This window comes from Thermobia domestica, chromosome 3, assembly GCF_964235325.1.
Source record: "Thermobia domestica chromosome 3, izTheDome1.hap1.1, whole genome shotgun sequence".
NCBI classification, from domain to species: domain Eukaryota; kingdom Metazoa; phylum Arthropoda; class Insecta; order Zygentoma; family Lepismatidae; genus Thermobia; species Thermobia domestica.
The window spans coordinates 264,807,824-264,829,851 of record NC_137456.1 but is presented as its reverse complement, the minus strand read 5'-3'; the positions used below and the strand labels follow the sequence as shown (position 1 = coordinate 264,829,851).

Genomic DNA, 22,028 nt, shown 5'->3' with positions numbered 1-22,028 from the left:
CTCACATTGTTCTGTTGAAAGACTGCAATGTCGCAAGGGTGTTGAAACATCACAAAAGGGTGAAGATTTTCTCCGAGCACCGTGGACCCGTCAATGAGTTTTCCAGAACAACCAGAGGGTACATTCCATACCAGAAAAATATACCCCATACCATGACTGATAACCCACACGCCTGAACTTATAACGATTCTTGTATGTAAACCTTTATTTATATTTGTGGGCAGAATATATTTTTTAATTATGAACATGTTATCAATAAAAGGAAGAAGAAGTATATGAAATAAAAGGACATATAGATGTCATTTCTTTGCAGTAGATATACGTTGCTCTTTTGTTGTAATAGAAATTCGTTGTCATAGCAACGAAGAACAAATAAGTTATAATTCCAGATCCATCTTATGTAAAACACCATACCCAATCTATGGAGTGAAGTTATTTTGTTTGTGATGTGCCATAATAAAAGGTAACATTTAAAATGCAAGGCGTAAAATGTTTTACGGCGGTTTTCGTAACATTGCTTGTATGAAACTAAACAATGTGGAACTTTGAGTAACGACGTTCTATATATATAATGGTGGTTCATCCCATAAATTTAATTTTAATAAGAGTCGTTATATAAATTTCGAATTTTCCCCCAAGGTTTGCATTTAATTTATTTAAATTCACTGAACTCTCAGATATTTACACACACATACTACCTGTCCGCAAACGTCAACGAGTATCTGATGTGTGCTTTTCACTTTGTGTGCAGAGGATTCGGCACGTCCATCCTAACCAGAACGAACTTCAGCGGATTAGCCGTAGTCATCAGGATAAATGGTCTCTCGACACTTTTGCTGCATTCCACGTGGTTTCCTAAATCTCGGCAAGAGGATTAGCCGGGATGCCGCTATAAGACGCATGACGGTTTGGAGGATTCTGCTCAATAAGGCGTTTCATTATTATTATATTCATCTGCATCAAGGTCTCCGAGTAGATGATGTTCGTAACAGTCTGGAGTTTTGTCAGTGGATGAACGGCCGAAACTCATGTTTTAACCAGACCATACTTTGGACCTTCTAGGGTAATGGAGGTAAACATACGCAACGCTTACTACGTTCCTCACTGCGTATATGAAAATAACAGTCAACATATCTGGGTCCTAATGTTTGGTGTAGTATAACAGGAAGCCAAATAATTAGTCTCTATTTCTTCGAAGATACCTTAACGCTAAATTTTGGCACGTGTTGCAGGTTGGAAAACCTCTATATCAATAATACTGTTTGAGCTCTTGTTTTTTATCAATAATACTTCCTAATAAATCGAAATTCATACTACTTTGTATTTGAAATTTAGGAGTTAACCCCTCGATGAAATATCCTCACTAAACCACTGAATATGAAAGAATAAAAATTTAATTATTCACATATGATTTGGTCATTCATTTTTTGTTTAAACTGTCTACCTGGATTAGAAACAGAGGAAAGAGGCCGGAAAATGTGGTTTGGTAGTAGGAATTGAACAACAAATAACACACGTAAATGTCAAACTGTAGAATGTAACAAATTGTTGCCTGAAAAAATGGTTTGTTTTTCAATAATACTTCCAAAAGAAATCAAAATTGATACCATTTTCAACTTGAAATGTTAGAGTCGATCGTCGTGGAAGTATTCCCGCTATGCCACTGGATATGGAAACAACGTCATTTGGTTCTTAAAATACGAATTGGCCACTCATTTTTTCTTGTCGTTGTTTGGAGTGTCTACGTGCACTACGAACTGCGAAAAATGCCTAAGACGTGCAGTGAGATAGTAGCAATTCAACAACACATAACACACGTAGGTGCCAAACCGTAGAAGTTAACAAGAAGTGATTCCTGTAAAAGTAATTTCTTTTTCAATAATACTTCCAAACAAATCGAAATTGATACCACTTTCCATTTGAAATTTTGGAGTTGAATCGTTGGAAGTTTTACGGCCTCGCCACTGGATATGCAATCACCCCAGACGATTTGCTAGTTCAATTTTGTTAGAAGTGTCTAAATGCACTATCAACGGAGAAAAATGCATGAGGCGGGTTATCTGATAATGTGAATTAAACAACGATTTACACACGTAAATAGCAAGGGGTAGAATTAAAAGAGAAATGTTACCTGTAAAAGTTGTTTCTTTTTCAATAGTTCTTCCTAAGAAATCAAAATTGATAATAATCTCCACTTGAAATTTTGGAGTTGATGTCCCCAAAGTACTTCCACTAGGCTACTCTATATGGAAGCATCGCCATTTCAATCATTACATACGATTTGGTCATTAATTTGTTGTCGTTGTTGTTTTTGTTGTTGTTGTTGTTGTTCGCAGTGTCTACGTGTACGAGAAAAAATGCCTGTAACGGTTGGCCTGATACACACTGTATATATTAAAAAGCCGAACGAACACAATAAAGAGGTCATCGCTCCATCACGTCAATACATACATATCATTCACCATAATTAGAGATGCGTCAAACTTCTCTGCACCGCTTTGCCGGAACTCCGTTTCATTATAAAGCTAATTGGACGCCCAAGCAAACCTTGGTAACTGTGTTTGAACCAGCGCAAAAATCAACTCAAGTTATGGAAGAAAAGCATCTATTTTGCAGTCGGAAAAGGTAGCTGATATAAATGTCTTAAGAGGAACGTCAGTTTGAGAACAGGTTGAAATAAAAGAATTTTCAAGAAAAAATATTGACTACGGTGTAATCCCAATGTCTGTAGACGATATATACAAAAAAATCACTATTGTCCAGCCGTTTTAGCCTTTGCAAAAAGATACGTTTAATTACGGTCTCCATATTGGTATAGGGATTTATCTATATATATAAAAGAGAACGTACAAATCCTTTGTTAGCTCATCACGCTAATACGGCTGAACCAATTTCTTTCATTTTTGGGGGGTTATTAAGATTTGGACCCTAGATGGTTTTTATCATATCACTTTAATTTTCAATTACCAGTGTCTTGAGATAATTGACCATTCAAGTGTCCATAACGTAGAAATCCTTTGTTAGCTCATCATAGCTAAATCTAACCGTATTTATATGCAACCCACATGACCGTGTCACTCGGCGGGTTAACATAAATGACAGGCGATATAATGTTAACATTTACTGCAATCTTCTATGGCTTTTATCATATCACTTGAAAGCGAAAAAGTAAAAATTAGCTAAGTAACAAAGTTTATTGCGTTCCGGGGTGACCCCAGCGAAGCGGGGTGAACGCTGCTAGTATATATATATAGGGAAGTAATACGACCTTGAACCTTTCACTTCAAATATATATATAGTGTTTGAAAAAGAACTTCCTAATTTTAATTATAAATTTCATTGGGAAATGAATGAAAACTTACATCAGTGAGTTCATATCATGAAAGATAATTCCTTCAAGTTTTGTTTATTGTTGGTAGACTTCAACGTTGGATTCATTTGTGGCCCTGCACACGTCGAGATTATATTCTAATTCTCGCTTTTAAAACACTACCTGCTTCCTTGAAAGACACTAGCCAATGACGGCTAGTTTTTGCTGTAGGTGGTTCACCAACATACTGACGAATAAAATTAGGTTGCACTGTTATAACTGACTCAGTTTTCACAAGCCAAATAACAAACTTCGCTTTCTTTTGCGTAGTGCACATTGTTGCTGAGTTGCTCTGCACTGCACTCCTGCCTGGACAGAACTAACGAAACAGAAGAAAAATAGCAATGGTGCCGTCTCAAGGTCAAGCAGACCTGGCAACTGCAGGGGAGCCAAACTTGGAGAGTTGTTGAATCAAACACCAAAAACGAGAATGCTGTATGTCACTTTTTACAAATTGTAGGACAAATTAAAACATTAAAAGTAGGGAGTTCTTTTTCAAACACACTAAAATATATGACTGCTTCAATTTTTAATTTAATATCAAAATAGTATTTATCGAAAGCAAGGGAGGGAAAGTGGGTGATTGGTAATATACCTTTTCTTTTTCAAACACACTAAAATATATGACTGCTTCAATTTTTAATTTAATATCAAAATAATATTTATCGAAAGCAAGGGAGGGAAAGTGGGTGATTGGTAATATATGAAATGATGCATTAAATATCGTGAAAGGAAAACATTTAAGATCCTTTTAAAAATTATGTTGAGATCGCTGCAATGTTAACTAGAATGTATTACGAAGTCCATAAAATAATGTTATTATGTTGATGCTCAAGATGAATTACTCGTTCTGTACATTCGACTGTATTTAGAAATATCTTGCACTTTCATGGATTATGATGAGCATGGTTCAGTCAAGTAGTTTTTATACGTATATTGTTCTAGAACTTTTAAACAAATGTTTGATACTGTAGTAGATCACACTACTTCTACATAGCGCTATTATGAAAGTCGTTGAAAATTAACTGCTCAGAGTTAACTGTGTTATATCATACTGCATTTCAATTTTTCTTTTATTTTTTTTTCAGATTTAAGTGGGTATATGCTCATCGTTGTGTTTAGCTTCTATAAGGAACTTAAAACAGCTAACAAACCAAATGAAGCTCAAGAACCAGCACAAGGAAACACTGTTCAGATACATTATGACATACCGGTGCGAAAACACACGCCAGTAGAAGAAAACAATCCGACAGACTAGGAAGAATGCCCAAATGGTGTTGAAGCTTGCATACTTTTATCAGAATTATCACAAAAGGTGCTCATATATTGATAGGAAATAAATCTCTGATCCTTATGAAATTGCCATATTAAGTCGTGTTGCGTACTCCTCTAATGTAAAGAAACCAAATTATCAGGTGGGTAATTTTATTATTACACATTCGACTGTAAATGTGAAATGTATTCTGCTATACAAAATAAAAACTGATACAGGCTAGAAACAACAGCTTTACTAATTTTTTTTACATTTATTATTATAGCGTCATGTTTATGTAATATAGTTAAGTTACATTTTGCGCTAAAATAAGAATTTTATAAAAACTGAAAACCATGATATATATATATATATATATATATATATATATATATATATATATATATAATTTTTTTAGCAGTAATGCGAGTACTAAAACAAATTATGTTTAAAGTTCTTATAAGCGTATCATTTGTTTATTGAAGATTTTAAAATAAAATAAATTATAAATTTGTTGAATTAAAATAAGAATTGTATAAAAAATTGATCACCATAATAACTACATAAAATTTTTAGCGGTAATTACAATAAGTTATAAAATAAATTAAGTTTAAAATCATTGCAATTTCGTCATTTATTTAAGTAAAATATTCTTTAAAATGTTTTTATCTTATCTTCCATTCATCTTGGACATATGTACTACATTTAATTTTGTCAGATAGAATAGGAAACCATTCGTATATCTTCCGCAAAATACAGTCTGTCACAGAAAATAGTATTACTTTGGAAAAAGATGTTATGTTGTTAGTACCAGCCGTATTTTATATATATTTTTGGCCACACGCTGTTCAACTGATCTTTCCATAATTCTCTAATGTGTGCTAGTATAGTAGTGCTATTTTATAATATTTTATAATAGTGTATATAATATATTTATAATAGTTATGCAACTAAAGTACATATATGATTATTAGTTGTAAACACTGAGTTTTACAAATCAAGCCACCTTATAAATCCAGAAACGAAATTTAATGCATATTTTATGTTATCACACTCTTTGTGTAAAGTTTATCGCCAAACTGCAGGTAAATCATTGAAATAAAATGAAAAGGGAAAGTTATTTACACCACAATCTTTACGACACTTCAGTCTTTTTTTACAACGCCACGGGCAGCTCTTAATGCTGCAAACCAACGTAATATGATGTTCACAAGGGTTTCGCTTAAATAATATCCAGTTCGAGGTGCCAGATTCGCACCAGTTCCTCAGTGATTTGGCTCCTGGACTGATATATCTTCCCATGTACTCGTGACATAATGTGCAACAAAATCCGTGTATGATTTATATCCGGAGAATTTGGTGGTTACCATAATATTTTTAATTCATACTTTGAAACCAGTCCGATACACTCCGTGCTATGTGACACGGTGCATTGTCGTCTTGGAAAATTAACTCGAATTAGAATCTCAGAAGTAGTCAACATTCCAGTGTCATTTCCATTAATCATAAACTTCTCCTCAACCAAGCAAATTACGTGCCTCAACTCACTCTATGCACCGTCTGATCACGAACTCTCTTCTGGCGTTTACATGTTTATTACTTAAAAGTCGGTTCTTTCTTAGCTTTTTTATGTAACTTTTTTCATTAAATCGCCTGAGAACAGTAATCTAACTTAGGTTGTAACCTGCATTAAAATAAATAATCGCTGCATTTCATAGCCCTGGAAGCTGTGCCTGATACAGCCAAGTGAAAAACATATTGATCCAATGTCGCAGCTGTTTTTAGTTTCTCATTCACAAGGTATACCATTCTTTCCTTTCTTCTTCATTATTCTACCACAGATAGTATGATGTATACCTAGAATTCTGGCAATTTGTCTATTTGAGTAGCCCTCATTTCCGGCTTGAGAATTCGTCTTTGTTTACAAAGACTTGTGTTCACACTTTTGTCATATTTCGAGTGTCTACTTAATAATGAGATTCTTCAGCGTCTTATAATATATATGTACACTTCCGTTTAGAAAGTAAACAAAACGAATATCCAATAATGCATTATTTTCATTAAAGTTTGCATTTTACACCGCTCCAGAAAAGCAAATAAAACAAGAATTTTAAGTCTCAACCACACTCATATTGGCTGCAGAGACACCAAACGGGGAGCATTTAAAGTACTGTAACACAAAATACTGTTGTGGTCTGCCCCAAACTTAAAGGTTATTAGAAAAATCAAGTAGATGCCAGTATGTCACGCAATGACTTATTTAAATAGTAAATATAATGAAATCCTTGTGGCTGCTCTGAGTAGTGCTACTTTTTGTGACTGACTTTATTTGTAAAACCTTCTAATTTTATTTAAGACAAATCAATTTCAGACGTAGTGCATCAGAGAGAGGGAGATGAAATATGGAGACCAACACGCTATGCACTACTTGCGCGACCATATGGTTATAGCATATAGCGTTTTATATTTCAAAGTGTATGTGATACTACTTCAACATCTTATTTTCTTACCCATATCTCTACCGCGCAAAAATCGTCTTTTATTCCAGAGAGCTCCAGTTGCAGTAATTGGAAGTTTGCATCATGTTCCGTTCTCCAGAAATCTCAGCTCTTAAGAGATAACTCACATTATTATTACCGTTGTACTTTTGTAATTCTGTTTTACCCTGTCAATATTTCTACTAAAACGTAAAGTTTTAACTTTTTTTGTTTGACTGAATCTTTTATATTGAAAGGAACCATATTATCACGTTAGGCATATACAAGTATATTTGTTCATTCTGCAGGCATCATCATAATTGCGATCTAGAGTTTCACAATTTCACAAAAGTTTCGAAATACACAAATAAATATTTTGGAATGTGAATAGGACATTTTTAATTTTCATTGGCAATCACCAAGTTATCAGTAACATAATTGACCTTTAGAAGATGTTTCGATTATTTTTCACTATTCACTTGAGAAACATTAGGTATTGTGCAACTGCAACTTTATACAAAATTGCATCCCAATCCTTTTAGTAATGTGAAAGAAATAAAAATTCGAGGAACGTTTCAATATTTAAAAAAGAAAGGCAAAGTTGTAGTAGTCACATGGATGAAGAATAATCACCAGCAAGAATCTCATAAGTGCTCGTGGAATTTTGCGCAGTGCTGAAACAAGCCACTAATCGCATTAGCAACATATGCAGATGAAGGTGAAATGTTTAGGAATATGACAATGCATTAGCCTAGAACACCAATTTCATATCCAAATGGATTTTCCCGAACTTGAGTGCAAGCGCTAGTGACCCATGCGTAGAACACGTCTGGGAATTAACCATAGTAGTCAGATTCACTGTTCTTGCGAAAGCGCGTTCCACATTTTGGGATGCCACTACATGGCACCAGTATCAAGGCACAGCTCTGAGATCTCGTCTTCACGTCCCAAGGGTATTTGTATAAAATGTGAAGCTAACACGTTGTAGTGGTCACAGACATAACTCCGTATCGTATTAAACCCGGTGATCAATCTCGTTGTTTCCATCTTTTCTTCTGTCAACTGATTATGATTGTGTTTTGTGCGTATAGTTTTTGCAAAAGAAAATGATTACACTACACTCGTTTTTACTGTTTTATTAAGCTATATGCTATATGTTATGAGCAATATGAACAACTACTCTGGTCGAGACGAAAGGAAGCAAAACGGCAAATATTGCCCTCTAATGCACCTTCATGTCCAAAATTATTGTCGCATGTCTATAAATATGTTGTGGTAGGAATATAATTTGATAACGAATTAGCTCGATATTTCTTATAAAGTGTAGTATTGTATAATCGGCAAAGACATGTATGTGGCAAATTTCATGTCAAGAGAGCAGTAAATAAGAAGAATAAAACGAAAATAAAAACTTTCTTTCCAATTAGCAACATTTTGTTTTACTCATTATAATTTTCGTATTTATAATTCTTTTCCTATTACATTTACCTCAAATATACATTTCCTGATTATACTCATAGTATCAGTGTTAAGAGTATCCTGCAAAAGCATTATTACGTTATATTCTTACGACAAGACAGTTATAGATATGCGACAATCATTTTGGACATGAGTGTACGTGCGAGTCTGGAGCACGTATAATAATATGTTGTTCACACGTGATCACTGTTATTTGGTACACCTCTACACCTCTAACGGCCACAACACTGTGTTTGTTGTGCCCGGTCATCGATTGTCCAACGTTTCTATTCTCATTGAAAATGGCTCCGATGATGAGAATGTTACTGATTTGCTATTATAAACTAAAATGCCATTCAATCTTAAGCTCGATCCTGGCGCTATCTCGTGCCATCACACACATTTGTAACTTGATATCTCAAGAACAGTGTATCTGACCACTCTGGTTGTTTCACAGGCATCTTCTACGCTTCGCAAACTATCGATTGTGATCACGTTGGAGCAAATTCATGGGGTGATGATGTTAGGACTCAGAAATACTGCTTAGTAACTCTGAAACTTATTCCACAAGATAGTTTACGGAAACTTATAAATGACTGTTGAGTGGTGCACTTTTTGTGAATGGTCAGTGGGTATAAATATTAAAGTTTTTGTATTCTTTTCTTAATGAATGTGGTTATTTATAACTTCGATTTATGAAAAAGAAATGATGTAACTCCATAATTAATGGAAGACATACTGGCTGGTGTATTGTTTCTATTGTTAAAAAAATGCGTCAGGTAGAATACTTAAGAGATACTTTATCACTGAATAACTTCTATTTCGTGTCTGCCGTGACCAGTTAAAAATATGTGAGTAAGAATGATGCATGTATGTTTTCATTAATTTTAAATTTATATTATAACCCAGCTAAAATTTAATATTTTAGTGAAAAATTTTGAATATTAACTTTAGAACTCCCAGTGGGGTTCAATGGACCCCACAACTATGTTTGGTGGTTTACCTTTCGTATTTATTTAACTCAAATTAAATATTAGGCCCTTACTTTTCTTATTTTCATTGTTCTTTTTTGCTTTGTAAGTACCATTTTGTTTCCTTTTTATTTTCAATAAAAAATGAATGATGTAAAATTGTTTAGCAGATGAGGTCCAATGGACCCCATGATATTTGATTTTCTCTCCCTCGTTTATTACGTGTCCAATACATGGCACCATGAATTTGTTACTATAGTCAGATATAATATTATTTATTTTAGATCTTTCAAGTGCAAATTACGGTAATTATAATCTCAATATTCTAAAAAGCACGATGCACTGCTTATGTTTTTTTTTCAAAATGTAAGTAAAATACAAATTAAAGCTGTCGGTTCTTTTTATTGTTTTTGTTTAAATTGAAATAACCTTCCAATGTAAAGTAGGCTACAAAACAAGTACCATTCTGAAAGTTTCTAGTAATTTCCGTAGTTTTTATATATTGACAATTAGTGGGAGTGAACAAAATTACCTTACTTGTGAGCAAGTTGCTCAATTACTTCGTATGAAAGAAAGTGTGGATTCTGGAAGAGACAGTCACTATTTACCTTTAGATGACAACAATGAACCACATTATGTTTTCTTGGAAGGTAGTGGCAGTGATAATGGTTTAGATGTAAATTATAACAGCAGGAGATATGGGTCAACAGATTCTATATCTCAAAAAGTGCTGAAAAGTGCTGAAAGCTTGTACGTATGTTCAAGTACGTACAGGAATTCAGGGTACTATGTGAAGCAGACTAAAAAAGGCAAAACCTTCACACTACTTAGCTAGAGAGTGTAACTCAATCACATATATATTTGTATTGTTTTTTTTTTCTGTTTTTCTGCTTGTTTTTGGCCTACGCCGCTCAAATTGATATGTATGTGGACAAACAGAGAGAAACGCGTACTTTTTCATGGTAAGTAGAACAAAATCGATGAAACTGAACTGAAGACGCTAACGGGTACGTTTTACGCTGAAAAGTGCTGAAAAGTGCTGAAAGCTTGTACGTATGTTCAAGTACGTACAGGAATTCAGGGTACTATGTGAAGCAGACTAAAAAAGGCAAAACCTTCACACTACTTAGCTAGAGAGTGTAACTCAATCACATATATATTTGTATTGTTTTTTTTCTGTTTTTCTGCTTGTTTTTGGCCTACGCCGCTCAAATTGATATGTATGTGGACAAACAGAGAGAAACGCATACTTTTTCATGGTAAGTAGAACAAAATCGATGAAACTGAACTGAAGACGCTAACGGGTACGTTTTACGTACATTTATATTGATGTATAAGTCCAAAAAGGATTCTATCAATCAATTTTGGGGTTTCTAGGATGAACGTCCACTAACTTCCAAAACAATGAGTTGCAATATATTTCACATTTTGAGTGATACATTTTGTTTGATATGTAGAATGGGTGTTTGAGAGAAACGTATATGCCAGGACAAAATATAATAGTAGATGAGCAGCTGCTGACTGTCAGAGGTAACTTTTCATTCACAATGTACACAACTTCAAAACTTAGAAAGTATGGTATTAAAATGTGAGTTATATATGACAGAAAAACTAACTATATCTGGAAGATGCAAGTAAACACGAAGAAGAGCTCAGAAGACTCCAGAGAAATTGAACAACATAAAAGAGTGGACTTGGATCTCACGGAAGAAATTTAGAACGTTGGCAGGAATATCCGGTGTTCATTTTTAGCAAGTCTAGAACTTGTACACGATTTACTTTCAAAGCGCCTGTCGTTAGTTGGAAGAATGCGACGGAGTAATCAAGAATTGCCATCAGATTTCATGGTTTCTAAGGAGAGAAATAAATTGAAAACCGTGTTAGAAATTGAAGAAAATATAATGATATTATCTTACTGTCCTAAGCCAGCTAAAGTTATAAATCTGCTTAGTACAATGCATTTTCAATCTGCCATAGATGAGAAATCAAACAAACTGAAACTTCAAATCATGGAAGGTAATAATGCAAACAAAAGCAGGAGTAGATACTATATGTCAAATGGTTCGAAATTTTAGCATCAAGTCAATCACACGAAGATGGAACATAGCCGTATTATATCACATCGTAGATGTAACTGCATTGAATGCTTATATATTATGATCTTTCCTACATCCCGTGCTTTCAAAGAACAACTCAAGAAGAATATTTGTAATAGTACTTACGAAAGAGGAGGCGTTCAATGTGAAAACATTTGTTACAATTCGAACTAATAATAGTAATAGAGCCAAGGATGAACATGAACCACATCGAAAGAAAAGCCTTTGTTCCATATATGATCATGGAAAGAAAAGACAAGACTGACCAACTTCTACAAGATGCAAAACTGTTTGCAGTGAACAAGTGTTTGCAATGAAAAGTTGTGCATGACCCTTGATTAAGTCCTTTCTAATGAAGGTTACGTTATTCGCTAAATATATTCCATCAACATCGTTAACAAATTGGCGTTTTCTGAGTTATAAAAGAGTTAAAACATTGTCTTATGCAAAATAATATAGTAGATATTACAATTAAATTAATTATTATGTTCTCAGAAATGTATGTGTTTGCAAATGGAATATTAAATACAGAACGAAGAAAGGATTGGAAAATGGACAAACAAACTAAACATTTTAAATATACTAATTCAAATATTGTATTTTAAGTATACGAAATAACAAAAATACTTTGAAACACTTTTGGAAATAATAAAATATGTTATTAGAGATTTATAATTATGAATTGGAAGTATATGAACACAAGAACTGATAACTAAACCACTGTTATATTGTGGTGACAATAAAACGTAAACATTGTTGTTAACTATTCCATTCCTCGTTTACGTAGAAGATAATTGCACTTAAATAATGCATATTTAGTTACGGGGTTCAATGCACCTCAGTTGTATTTTACGTCAGTATTATGTTCCGTAATTCTAAGGTTTAAAGAAATTTTAATATTGGTTTTATATATAAATTCGCATGTCAAAATAAATTCAAGACCTCTTTAAAGAGCAATTATGAGATACTCCTTGTATTAGATATTCAATATTTGTGGTATCGTGATATCATGTGTCAAAAATTGAAGCTCGTGTACGTTTTCTCAGATTGAATAATTTAGAAAGATAATTTTTAGAAGCACGATTTATATAATTTACTTTCATTTATTTTTGTATTTAAGAAATCTGGTAACACAAGTGGCCAAAATTGTGCTCAAACTGCTTATATTAATATTACTGGCAATACATAAAGGAAGTGAGGAACACAATAGATATTTCCACTATATTTTATGCTATAAAAGAGGTATCTGATTATTCATTCGTTTTCCTTTCTCTTCTCTAAATCGTCTAAATTTTTATGTTGAATTACTGTTTTACTTTAACAAATAATAATAATAATTAAAGTATTTAATCTAGTTTTGCACATCTTCGGTCGGTTTCTAGAATATACTGTCTCCCTTTCCAGTAGAATATCCTGCCCCAGTGTAAATATACTCCAACGTGGGATTAAAAGCTATCAAGGATGATAGTGTGAATAAATTTTACCCAGATATTTTATATATACATAATTTTGTATAGTACTCTCATTGCGGCCATCTTAAAATCCGCTATCTTAGATTCAGGTCAAAATTTTCAAATAGAAAGAGGGCCATGTGACATTTAGTTTTGAGGTATCGATTTACCAGAAGCACAAATTTGGCACTATTTTTAAGGTAGCTTTAGTTCTGTAAGAATTATTGCCTATGAAAAGATTTCTCCTTTTCGAAGGTAATAATTCTTACACGACTAAAAGTAAAGACATGAGTTTGGCGTAAAATAAGGAAAGGTATATGCAAGGCTTCAAAACAAAGAGGGACGCGAAAGAGAATGCACTTCTGGAAACGATTTGTTTTAACTATATACACAACAGAAATGGAGTAATTCAAGGAATCAAGAGGAAAACCCCGTTGAGAATGTTAAAGAAAATGTAAATACGTATGTGTGTGTGCCCGGACCGTCCAAGACATGTAAAAGGGGAAATCTAATTTTATTACTTAAAGATTGGTGTTCTTAATCGGTAAAAAGTCACGGATATAGCAACAATCCATATTCTGACAGCGACGACAGAAGCATTAGGCCATAATGTTGAAGAATTAGCAATGAATGAGCCTTCCATTCACCGATGCTGAGGGAAAACCCGTAGCGAAGTTGCACAGAACCAGAAGAAACATCTTTAGAGTGTATCAAGTTCGTTACTTGTGCATTGGAATGGAAAACTACTACCGAAATTAACTTAGAGAGAGACTGCCTATAGGTTATCAATAATTATTACAGGAGATGGTCATGAGAGGCTAATTGGTGTTCCCATTTTTTCGTCAACAAGAGAAGAACATATAGCTTCTACTATAGTACACTCGCTTAAAGAGTGGAACTTAGTAAAGTTTGTGCAGGCAATTTATTGTGACTACTCCCTGTAACATGGGTTATGTAATCCGTGCTTGCATTCTACTAGAGCAGAAGCTCTAAAGCAAACTTTTATACCTTCTTTGTAGACACCACATTTATGAATTAGTTTTAAAATGTGTATTTGATAAGTGTTGTGTTTAGTTTGCATCTGGACCGGCATCTGCCATCTCATCATCATTTTCAGCTTCTCAGTAATGATTCTGTAAAGTGAAGTGACAAACATTTTGGCCCCATATGCAATTTTCTTACATGTTTTCGTCTATCCTCTCTCAAAACGCCGTTCATAATAGTCTCAGAGGTGTAGTAGTTTGCTCTCGTTGATGGTCTTTCATTCTTGGGGTGTCCGCAGTTCTTACACGACCTTCACGAAAACGAGCTGAGCACCGAAACACAATGCTATAATCCACTACACTATTTCCTCAAACCTCCCGCAAAACAGTAAATTTCAGTTGGATTTTTTTCCACATAGAGTTTTGATTTTGATATAGCAATGCTTATCATCATGTGTAACCCAACCTCAGTCGGGTTCACCACTGAATTTCTCAGAAAGCATCTAAACAAACCTGTAAACACTGAGACAATCGTCAAGCCCAAACTCTAACCCACAAGTAATCTAAAAGTTTACTGGATCAAACCACTTAAATGGTCATGCAGGGTTTGCGTACAAGGCTTTTGAAATGACTATCGTACTTATACCTGGACCCTCTTATTTTGTAACGGTTTGCGTCATCACAAAGCGAAAATAAGCATTTCTGTTTTACTTTCACCTGGCGACGTATTTTTTCGGACACAGTACGTCCTACGTTTCCTACGTTTGCTTATCCTTAACTCCAAGAATATGTTACATCATAATGACCACGTAGCACACGATGGTGCTTGTTTCTCTCCCTTGTCTTCCCTTACGCGCATAAACACTGTCGCCGACATGCCTCCTCCATACGAACAAAAGCCCCTGTAAGTTTACAACTTCGTTCTTTTCAAATAGAGGAACGGTTAGTTTCTAGTGACTACCATGGAAAATTTTGTAAGTATTCTTCCGAGAATAATCGCTTTTCAGACATATCACTTTGCAGTATATCAGAAATCTATTTAATTATTGTGGAGCATCGCTACAAAAGCAAAAGATTTAGATTGAATTATAATAGGAAAATTGTGTTGATAAACCTTTTTAAAGTTATGCAGCCAGGGCACGGTTGCTCACTGGTAGAGCGCTTGCATCTGGTGCTTCGGGTCAAGGGTACAGTTTCCGGTTCAGTAAGTTTGTGGTGGATAACTTCGTGTCCATGTAGTTGCCGCGTACTTTCGATTTCTTTCACATTATCATTCCATTAATTCTTCTATGATCAGTCGCTTGCCTTAATCATTGTCCCCCTCAGCCTTAATGGCATAAACGTTAAACGTTATACAGAGAATTAAGCTGCGCAAAGGAATAGGATGTCGCATATAATTTGCAGAACTATGGAATATTCTTTAAACATTATGTTTACAATCTTTTGTTTCCAAGCATACCCACCTTTGCTAACGCGCCTGGTGTCCATAAACACATTGGGCGGTATTCAGAGAGAATTCGTTAATGAGGGATTAGTCACGGACTAGTTACTGGCATACTAGCAATATACTAAGGAATGTGTACGTTTTGGTATTCAGAGTCTACTTTCAATATAACTAAAAAGTTGATTTGGGTATGATTAACTAATATAGCCTCAATTCATCGAGTGAGCAAAATAAATGTGGCAACTAATGAAAAGAAGATGTGTGCATGCGTAGTCTGTAAACATGAAAATACATGAAATCCGAAATCCGAAATGTGTTGCACAGGCTAAACCGTGGCTAAAAGTATACCCTCTGCTCTAGATTAATTAATCACATATGATTAACTTCGTCAACTACTACGTCCTAATGAGGGACTCTGAATACACTTTTGATAACAAACCGTTAGTCAAACCCGTAGTACGTCATTAATCAGCCTCGAAAACGACTCTGCATAAGGCCCATTGAGTCTCCATTAATTTCGCCCTGCCGTGTAGTGTAGTAAATAAAAAAAAAAACGTTCGTATTTTTCAGATATGTTCGTTTTTTTTTTAGAAAAAGCATTGCCTCTCGTTTTTTTCTAAATTTCGTTTATCTTTCAAATAGTCATTTGTAATGCATCTTACGTCTATTTAAGTATGAAATATTTTATGTAGATGTAATCAGCGTAAAACGCAACATAAACACTAGATACTGATACGCTACAAATATTTTAAAATTCATATGAATACCATACCTATTAACAATTCGGGTTTCAACAGTTTTCGTCAACATCAACTAAGAAATAAAAGTAGAAAGTAAATTTTGTCTTTTCGTTAAATCAGGCCTTTAATAAGTATGAAAATAATGTCACGGACAATATAAAAGTCAAATTACTTGTCTAAAGGTAAAAATTAATACTAATTTGCCTAACAGTATTTTTCTAAATATCATATATAAATAATTTGTCGACTAGATATATATGATATGCTCTACCATATATGCAACATGTGCATTTGCATGGAGCGGCAAGTTTGGAGGGTCCTGCAAAATCTGTCATAAGTATATTATTTAAATTAAATATTTCTTGTTAGAAACATACATTCATGATGATGGTAGTTACACTTACTAAGCTGACCTATTTGAATACTACCTTCATAAATTATGTTTAGGTTGCATTACTTTAAGGTCACATGCACAATGCGAAAGCAATTGGTCGAATAAATCCGAGCACAAATTGCTTGATTGTTGTCAAAAGCCAGAATTCAATTTTCGAATAGTAGCGAATATCTGTTCCCTTTAGTAAGTTATCACAGTTTTGATATGACAACTATTCTTGATTTTGTCAGAAACAAGTTCCTTATCATTGAAGATAGAAACAAGTTTTTTTTTTAAAAAAAACTTGTTTCTAGAAGAAAAATAAAAGAAAAATAAAAAATAAAGATAAAAGAGCTAGTTGCACTGGAATTGCAAACTGATACATTGATGTTGAAGCTTGATATTGAATTCTATAAAAAGGATTTCCATCTTTCCTCTTCACGTGTGTTTGCTTTATCTTTCACTAACATAATAGATTAATATTTAAAGAAAAAAAAATAGACACAAGGGGATTGCATTTTTAGTAAGTATTTAAGCGTTTCTGAGTGCAACTGCACTTACCCTCCCCTTCGTTGTTCATGCTGGAGTAGCATACTTACAATCATGACTTTTAAGATTTGTTCTTTCTGGAGAAAGGGGGAGGCGGCAAATTATGCCATTGCACGGACGACAAATTGCCTTGATGATATGTATATACAAGATATGAATATAGTATGACAATTTTAAGCAATGCAGGCTGTTTCAAAATTAATATTAGAGTTTTGAAACTTTGTAGTATCTATTACAATTAACTTACAATTATGAATATTATATCAAATGATAGAGCAACTCAGTTTTGTACTCCCGCTTTTACATGCATTGTTTCTTCTGTCTGCCGTTAGAAAGAGCAAGTAGCAAAGATGGAAACTAGAGAGCAGAAAGCTTTTTGTGTTTTAATAAAGACTGAATCTGTACATTGCAACCGTCTGTGTGAAGAATATCAAGTCCTTATCGTTTGTAGTTGCTACAGGTCTAAAGCCTACAGACTACGGTTTACGTGCCAATTTTGCAAGTGAAATATTGCTGCATAACAATGAAGATTTTGTGGATCGTGTCGTCTTCAGTGATAAATCCTCATTTCACCTAAGAGCTAATGTGAACACTCATAATGTGTGCATCTGACCGTCTGCAAATCCTCAGGAGATGGTACAGTTGAAACGGGACTCCCCTCTATTGAATGTATTTTGTGCCATATGGCGGAAAATTTATGGGCCTTTATCGCCTGTGCCGTGTGACGAATGAATCTCACATCGAACACTTGTAGCAAAGACTGTTTGAGGTACTCTTTATTTGATGCATTGCTTATAATTGTGCGTAAAATGTAATAAGTACTACGAAGACTTAAAACCCCGATATTCATTTTGAAACAACCTGCATTTCTCAGCAACAGTGTTTTAACTAAGATGTAAAAAGGAGAGGAAATGTTCCTTATAAAGTTATTGTTAACAACAACGATATTATTATTAGTCGAGACTATAACGAGAACAACAACACGGGTTAGTAATAAAAAGAAAGTAATCAAATGTACACTCGGAGGGCCAGGTGGCCAAAGTGGCACACACAGGTGTATCACTTTTTAATCTGCTCCTGTGTGGACATTAATTAAGATATTGGGATATTATTCTTGCCAAATATGGTTGGTAGCCAGCGACTTCAGGATCTCACTGTATCTTGTCAAAACACCAAAGAATTTTTTAGGTGACTTGAGTCAATATAGCAGCAGTGGTGCTTGATACAAACAATTTTGAAATTCGGTTAGGAATCTTTTTGTAAATTTTCACCCCTACATTTCCCTCAATACTTTCCCACCCATTGGCAACACTGCAATGCATCCTACGCCAAAAAGTAGCCACATCCATTTTCTAAAAATCAAAGGCTTAACCATATTTATCAAATGAATGTTTTTTGAGCAATAAGTCACTAACTGAGAATGTAGGAAAACGCCAAAAATGGCCTGGGTCTGAAAGGAATAATCACACAATTTTGCTCGTATAGGTACAAAGAAACAAACGATTTGTAAGTTACGAGGGCTTCGACTCAAGTTCTGTTATTATTTCAATAATCTGCAACATAAATCAATAAATAATAGTTGCCAGAAAAAAACAGACATTTGAAAAAAACATGGAAAAGAACGATGTTTTTTATTTTAAAAAAAGCTTCACAGAAAAAAGCCGTTGTTTTACAACACTACTGCCGTGACTTGGTTAAATACGTCCTTGCTTTTTGTAACCATACAGTACAGATTTGATCATGTTTTTATTTTCTACTTCTTTTTATCTTTACACTGTACTCGTTAACTTAACAGCACACTACGGACCCAACGGTTGATGGACTCATCAGGTTCTCTGTTTATTAACCGATCATGTACATTTCTTGTTTTTAATGGCCACCTAATACAAATTGTTTTCTGTTTATTCCACAATAGCTTTTATGGCATATATCTACCTCCTGTATTTTTACTCATAACGATTCTGTCCTCATAAGGGAATCGATACCTATAAATTCATAAATGTAACTCACTTCTTAAAAAATAATTTGTAAATTATTTGCCCTTAATTTCGTGGTGAACGAAATACAAAATAAGTTGTGTGTGTTCCCCTAAAATTGGACAATGGGTATAAATATTCGATAATCTAGAAAAAAAATTGCTACCATTTAACAGGACTTAGCTGAAATTTCGCCACTATTAATATCTACATTTTATTATATTTTCTAACTTACAGTATATTCAGCTGAAAGAAACTAAATTAAACAAATATATGTTTATGATGATCAAGAAACAATTATTCGTAACATACATTAGACAATTCCTGAAACAGAAGAAAATATTGTTTTCTTATTTTAAATAGTTTGATTCAGTTCGTCATGTCACAGAATATAAATTCTGAAACAGATTGCTACTTGAATATCTCTCCAACGCAGAGGGGAAAAAGGGAATTTTGAATCATCGTTACCATCTCCGACAGCACAAAATTCTCAGCTTTTAGAGAGTACAGAATATCTCGGTAAGTACTTGACTTATCGATCTCAAATAAACGTGACAATGCTTCCTATGACAGACTGGCTTGCTCTATGAATTTTAAACCATACCGTACTAGTTACCTTTTCCAAGTTATTGCACTATTCCCAAACTCAACTTTTCTGTTTTCTGTTGTGGCAACACTGTTTAGCTGATCCTTGCAAACTTGAACTCAGTTTAGAGAGTTCTTCTCAGTATTTATTTTAATGTGCTGAAATGGTTACTACTTCATTCCTTGTATGTGTTAAAGGCGTTTAAATTTGACACATGTTTAATGTTATTTCTCAAAAAGGTATGCAACACTGAAATACAAGTGTCATCTCTTTGGTTTTTGTTTTAATTGCTGATTGTAATTATTAAATTAAATTAGGTCATTCCGTTTAAAAAAATTATAACTTTATATTGTGTTGGCAACGCTGTTCACTTTGTGATGTTACCCAATATATGAATAGATGTCACCCTTATCGTATTTTCTTTGTGCAAGGTTTCCCTTCTCTCCCTCTCTTGGTTCATCTCTTATAAAGGTGGGACGTTATAGATGGTGAACCCGGTATATATATATATATATATATATATATATATATATATATATATATATATATATATATATAGGGAACATTACATGCAATTATTTATATTATTTACCATGCGAATATCGATGTGTTTAGTAAATATATAGTTTATTGTTTACAATGATAACACAATGCAGCCATGAAGCCGATTAAATATTTACTTGCGTGATCGCAACGAATCTTTGCCATCAATGCAAGAAAAACAACGTTAAATGTAGTTATTTAGAATTTGTGTAATGTTCCAGTCCTAAGATTAAACTAAGGTTTGAAAGTCCTAAGGTTTGAAAGTCATGAATTGGAATATAATAACTTTCTGAATGTACATGCTACCTGTTTTGTTATATTTGTGTGCAGAGAGCTAGTAAACAACTAAAACTGGAGAATTATGCAACCAAGAACTCCATAAGTGAATACGATGTTCAAGAGATTGTGCAGATTACGAATATCGAGGCCTTTTTATAAAAGTAAATACGTTAATTCTCTTGATTTAAATAAAAGTTCAATAAGTTCTAGACTGATATTTTTACATGTTCAAACTCCTGCCTACAGATTAATAATATGCGGACAAAAAATATGCCAAAAATCGAAAACATTCCGTAAACGGGGAGAAAAATCTTCTGTGTAACTGTGATCGTCGCAAGGTTCGGAAGAGCGATATTCAATAGGTATTGTTGTTTATCGTAAATTGACGTATCGTATAGCAAAAGTGTGTTGCGATTACATAAGTCAATATTTGTTCGGCCCTCATCACACATGAAAATATAATAACATTCTGAATGAAAATATTTCTGCAAGTAATATGTCATAAATATGATTAGCTAATAATGTAAACTATGCACCTATCTGTGGTAGGTAGAAGCTACCCCATGCCGCAAATGTCACCAACGGTTATCGTCGAATATACACGGCTATTGGAAAAAATAATAAGATCTCAACGATTTATATATCTATAAGCGATGTTTCATTCATCGCCTCGGTGGCGAAGTTGGAAGAAGAGGCTCTCCTAGTAATCATAAGGTTGGTGGTTCGCGCCCACCTCGGTAAAATTTCTTAACATTTTTCAACTCATCTTAATTCAAACAAATCACACATATAAGCGATTTAACGTATTTTGTGGGAGTAATTTCGTGGTTTATTGGTGTTTCCTCGCGTCTCTTCAGCTGGTAGTATAATTTTGAAATTAGAAGCGCGATTACTTCGGATCATCTTTGCATGGCCGCTAACTTTTGCGAAATGTCGCTAGTTGCCCACCAGGGTTCCACCGACCTTGTTGCCGAAGACTTATAACTACCTTCTTCGATAACATTCAATAATTTGAGAATTCAACAGAGTCAAGTGTACTTTTCACACTTTATATTGCAGAACATGAAAATATATACTAGAAATTTCGCTTATTTTGTGGTAACAAAATACTTCAATCAACAATAATTATTGTCACTAATAATAACGAAGAAGTATTATTTACTTTGATAGATTACTAATAACTGTTTTATCATGTGTAACCTTCATCTTCTAAAGATAAATACGTTCTTTCTACGTAGGTACGCACGGAGTAGAGATTGAAGCCTAATGCCCGTTTTCGTTAAATCGGCGTTGTGGTGGACCAAGATAGTATTCGTGTGTTTTCTTGGAATTCTTTTGTTTTCTTTCACTTTCCATTATACCTCCTAATCGCCCAGCACGCTATTACCGTCTTCCTCAGCCTCTGTAAACAAACCTGCTACGTTAAACAAACAGAGTTTCTGCACAAAGTGCATGAGATAATTCCAGATGGGAAATAATA

General features: G+C 34.0%; 1 protein-coding gene across 3 annotated transcripts in view; it reads left to right on the top strand.

Annotated features, from left to right (window-relative positions):
• The window catches only part of LOC145681636 (uncharacterized), a 421,555-nt gene that overhangs the window by 27,151 nt on the left and 372,376 nt on the right, over positions 1–22,028 (top strand). The window contains exon 3 of one of the 3 annotated variants that reach the window (XR_014130846.1): positions 4,459–4,841. The exons of the other annotated variants lie outside the window; for them this stretch is intronic. The gene's annotated coding sequence lies outside the window, so the exon portion shown is untranslated. Of the gene's footprint in view, positions 1–4,458; positions 4,842–22,028 lie in introns of those variants that run through there. 3 annotated transcript variants of the gene reach the window in all.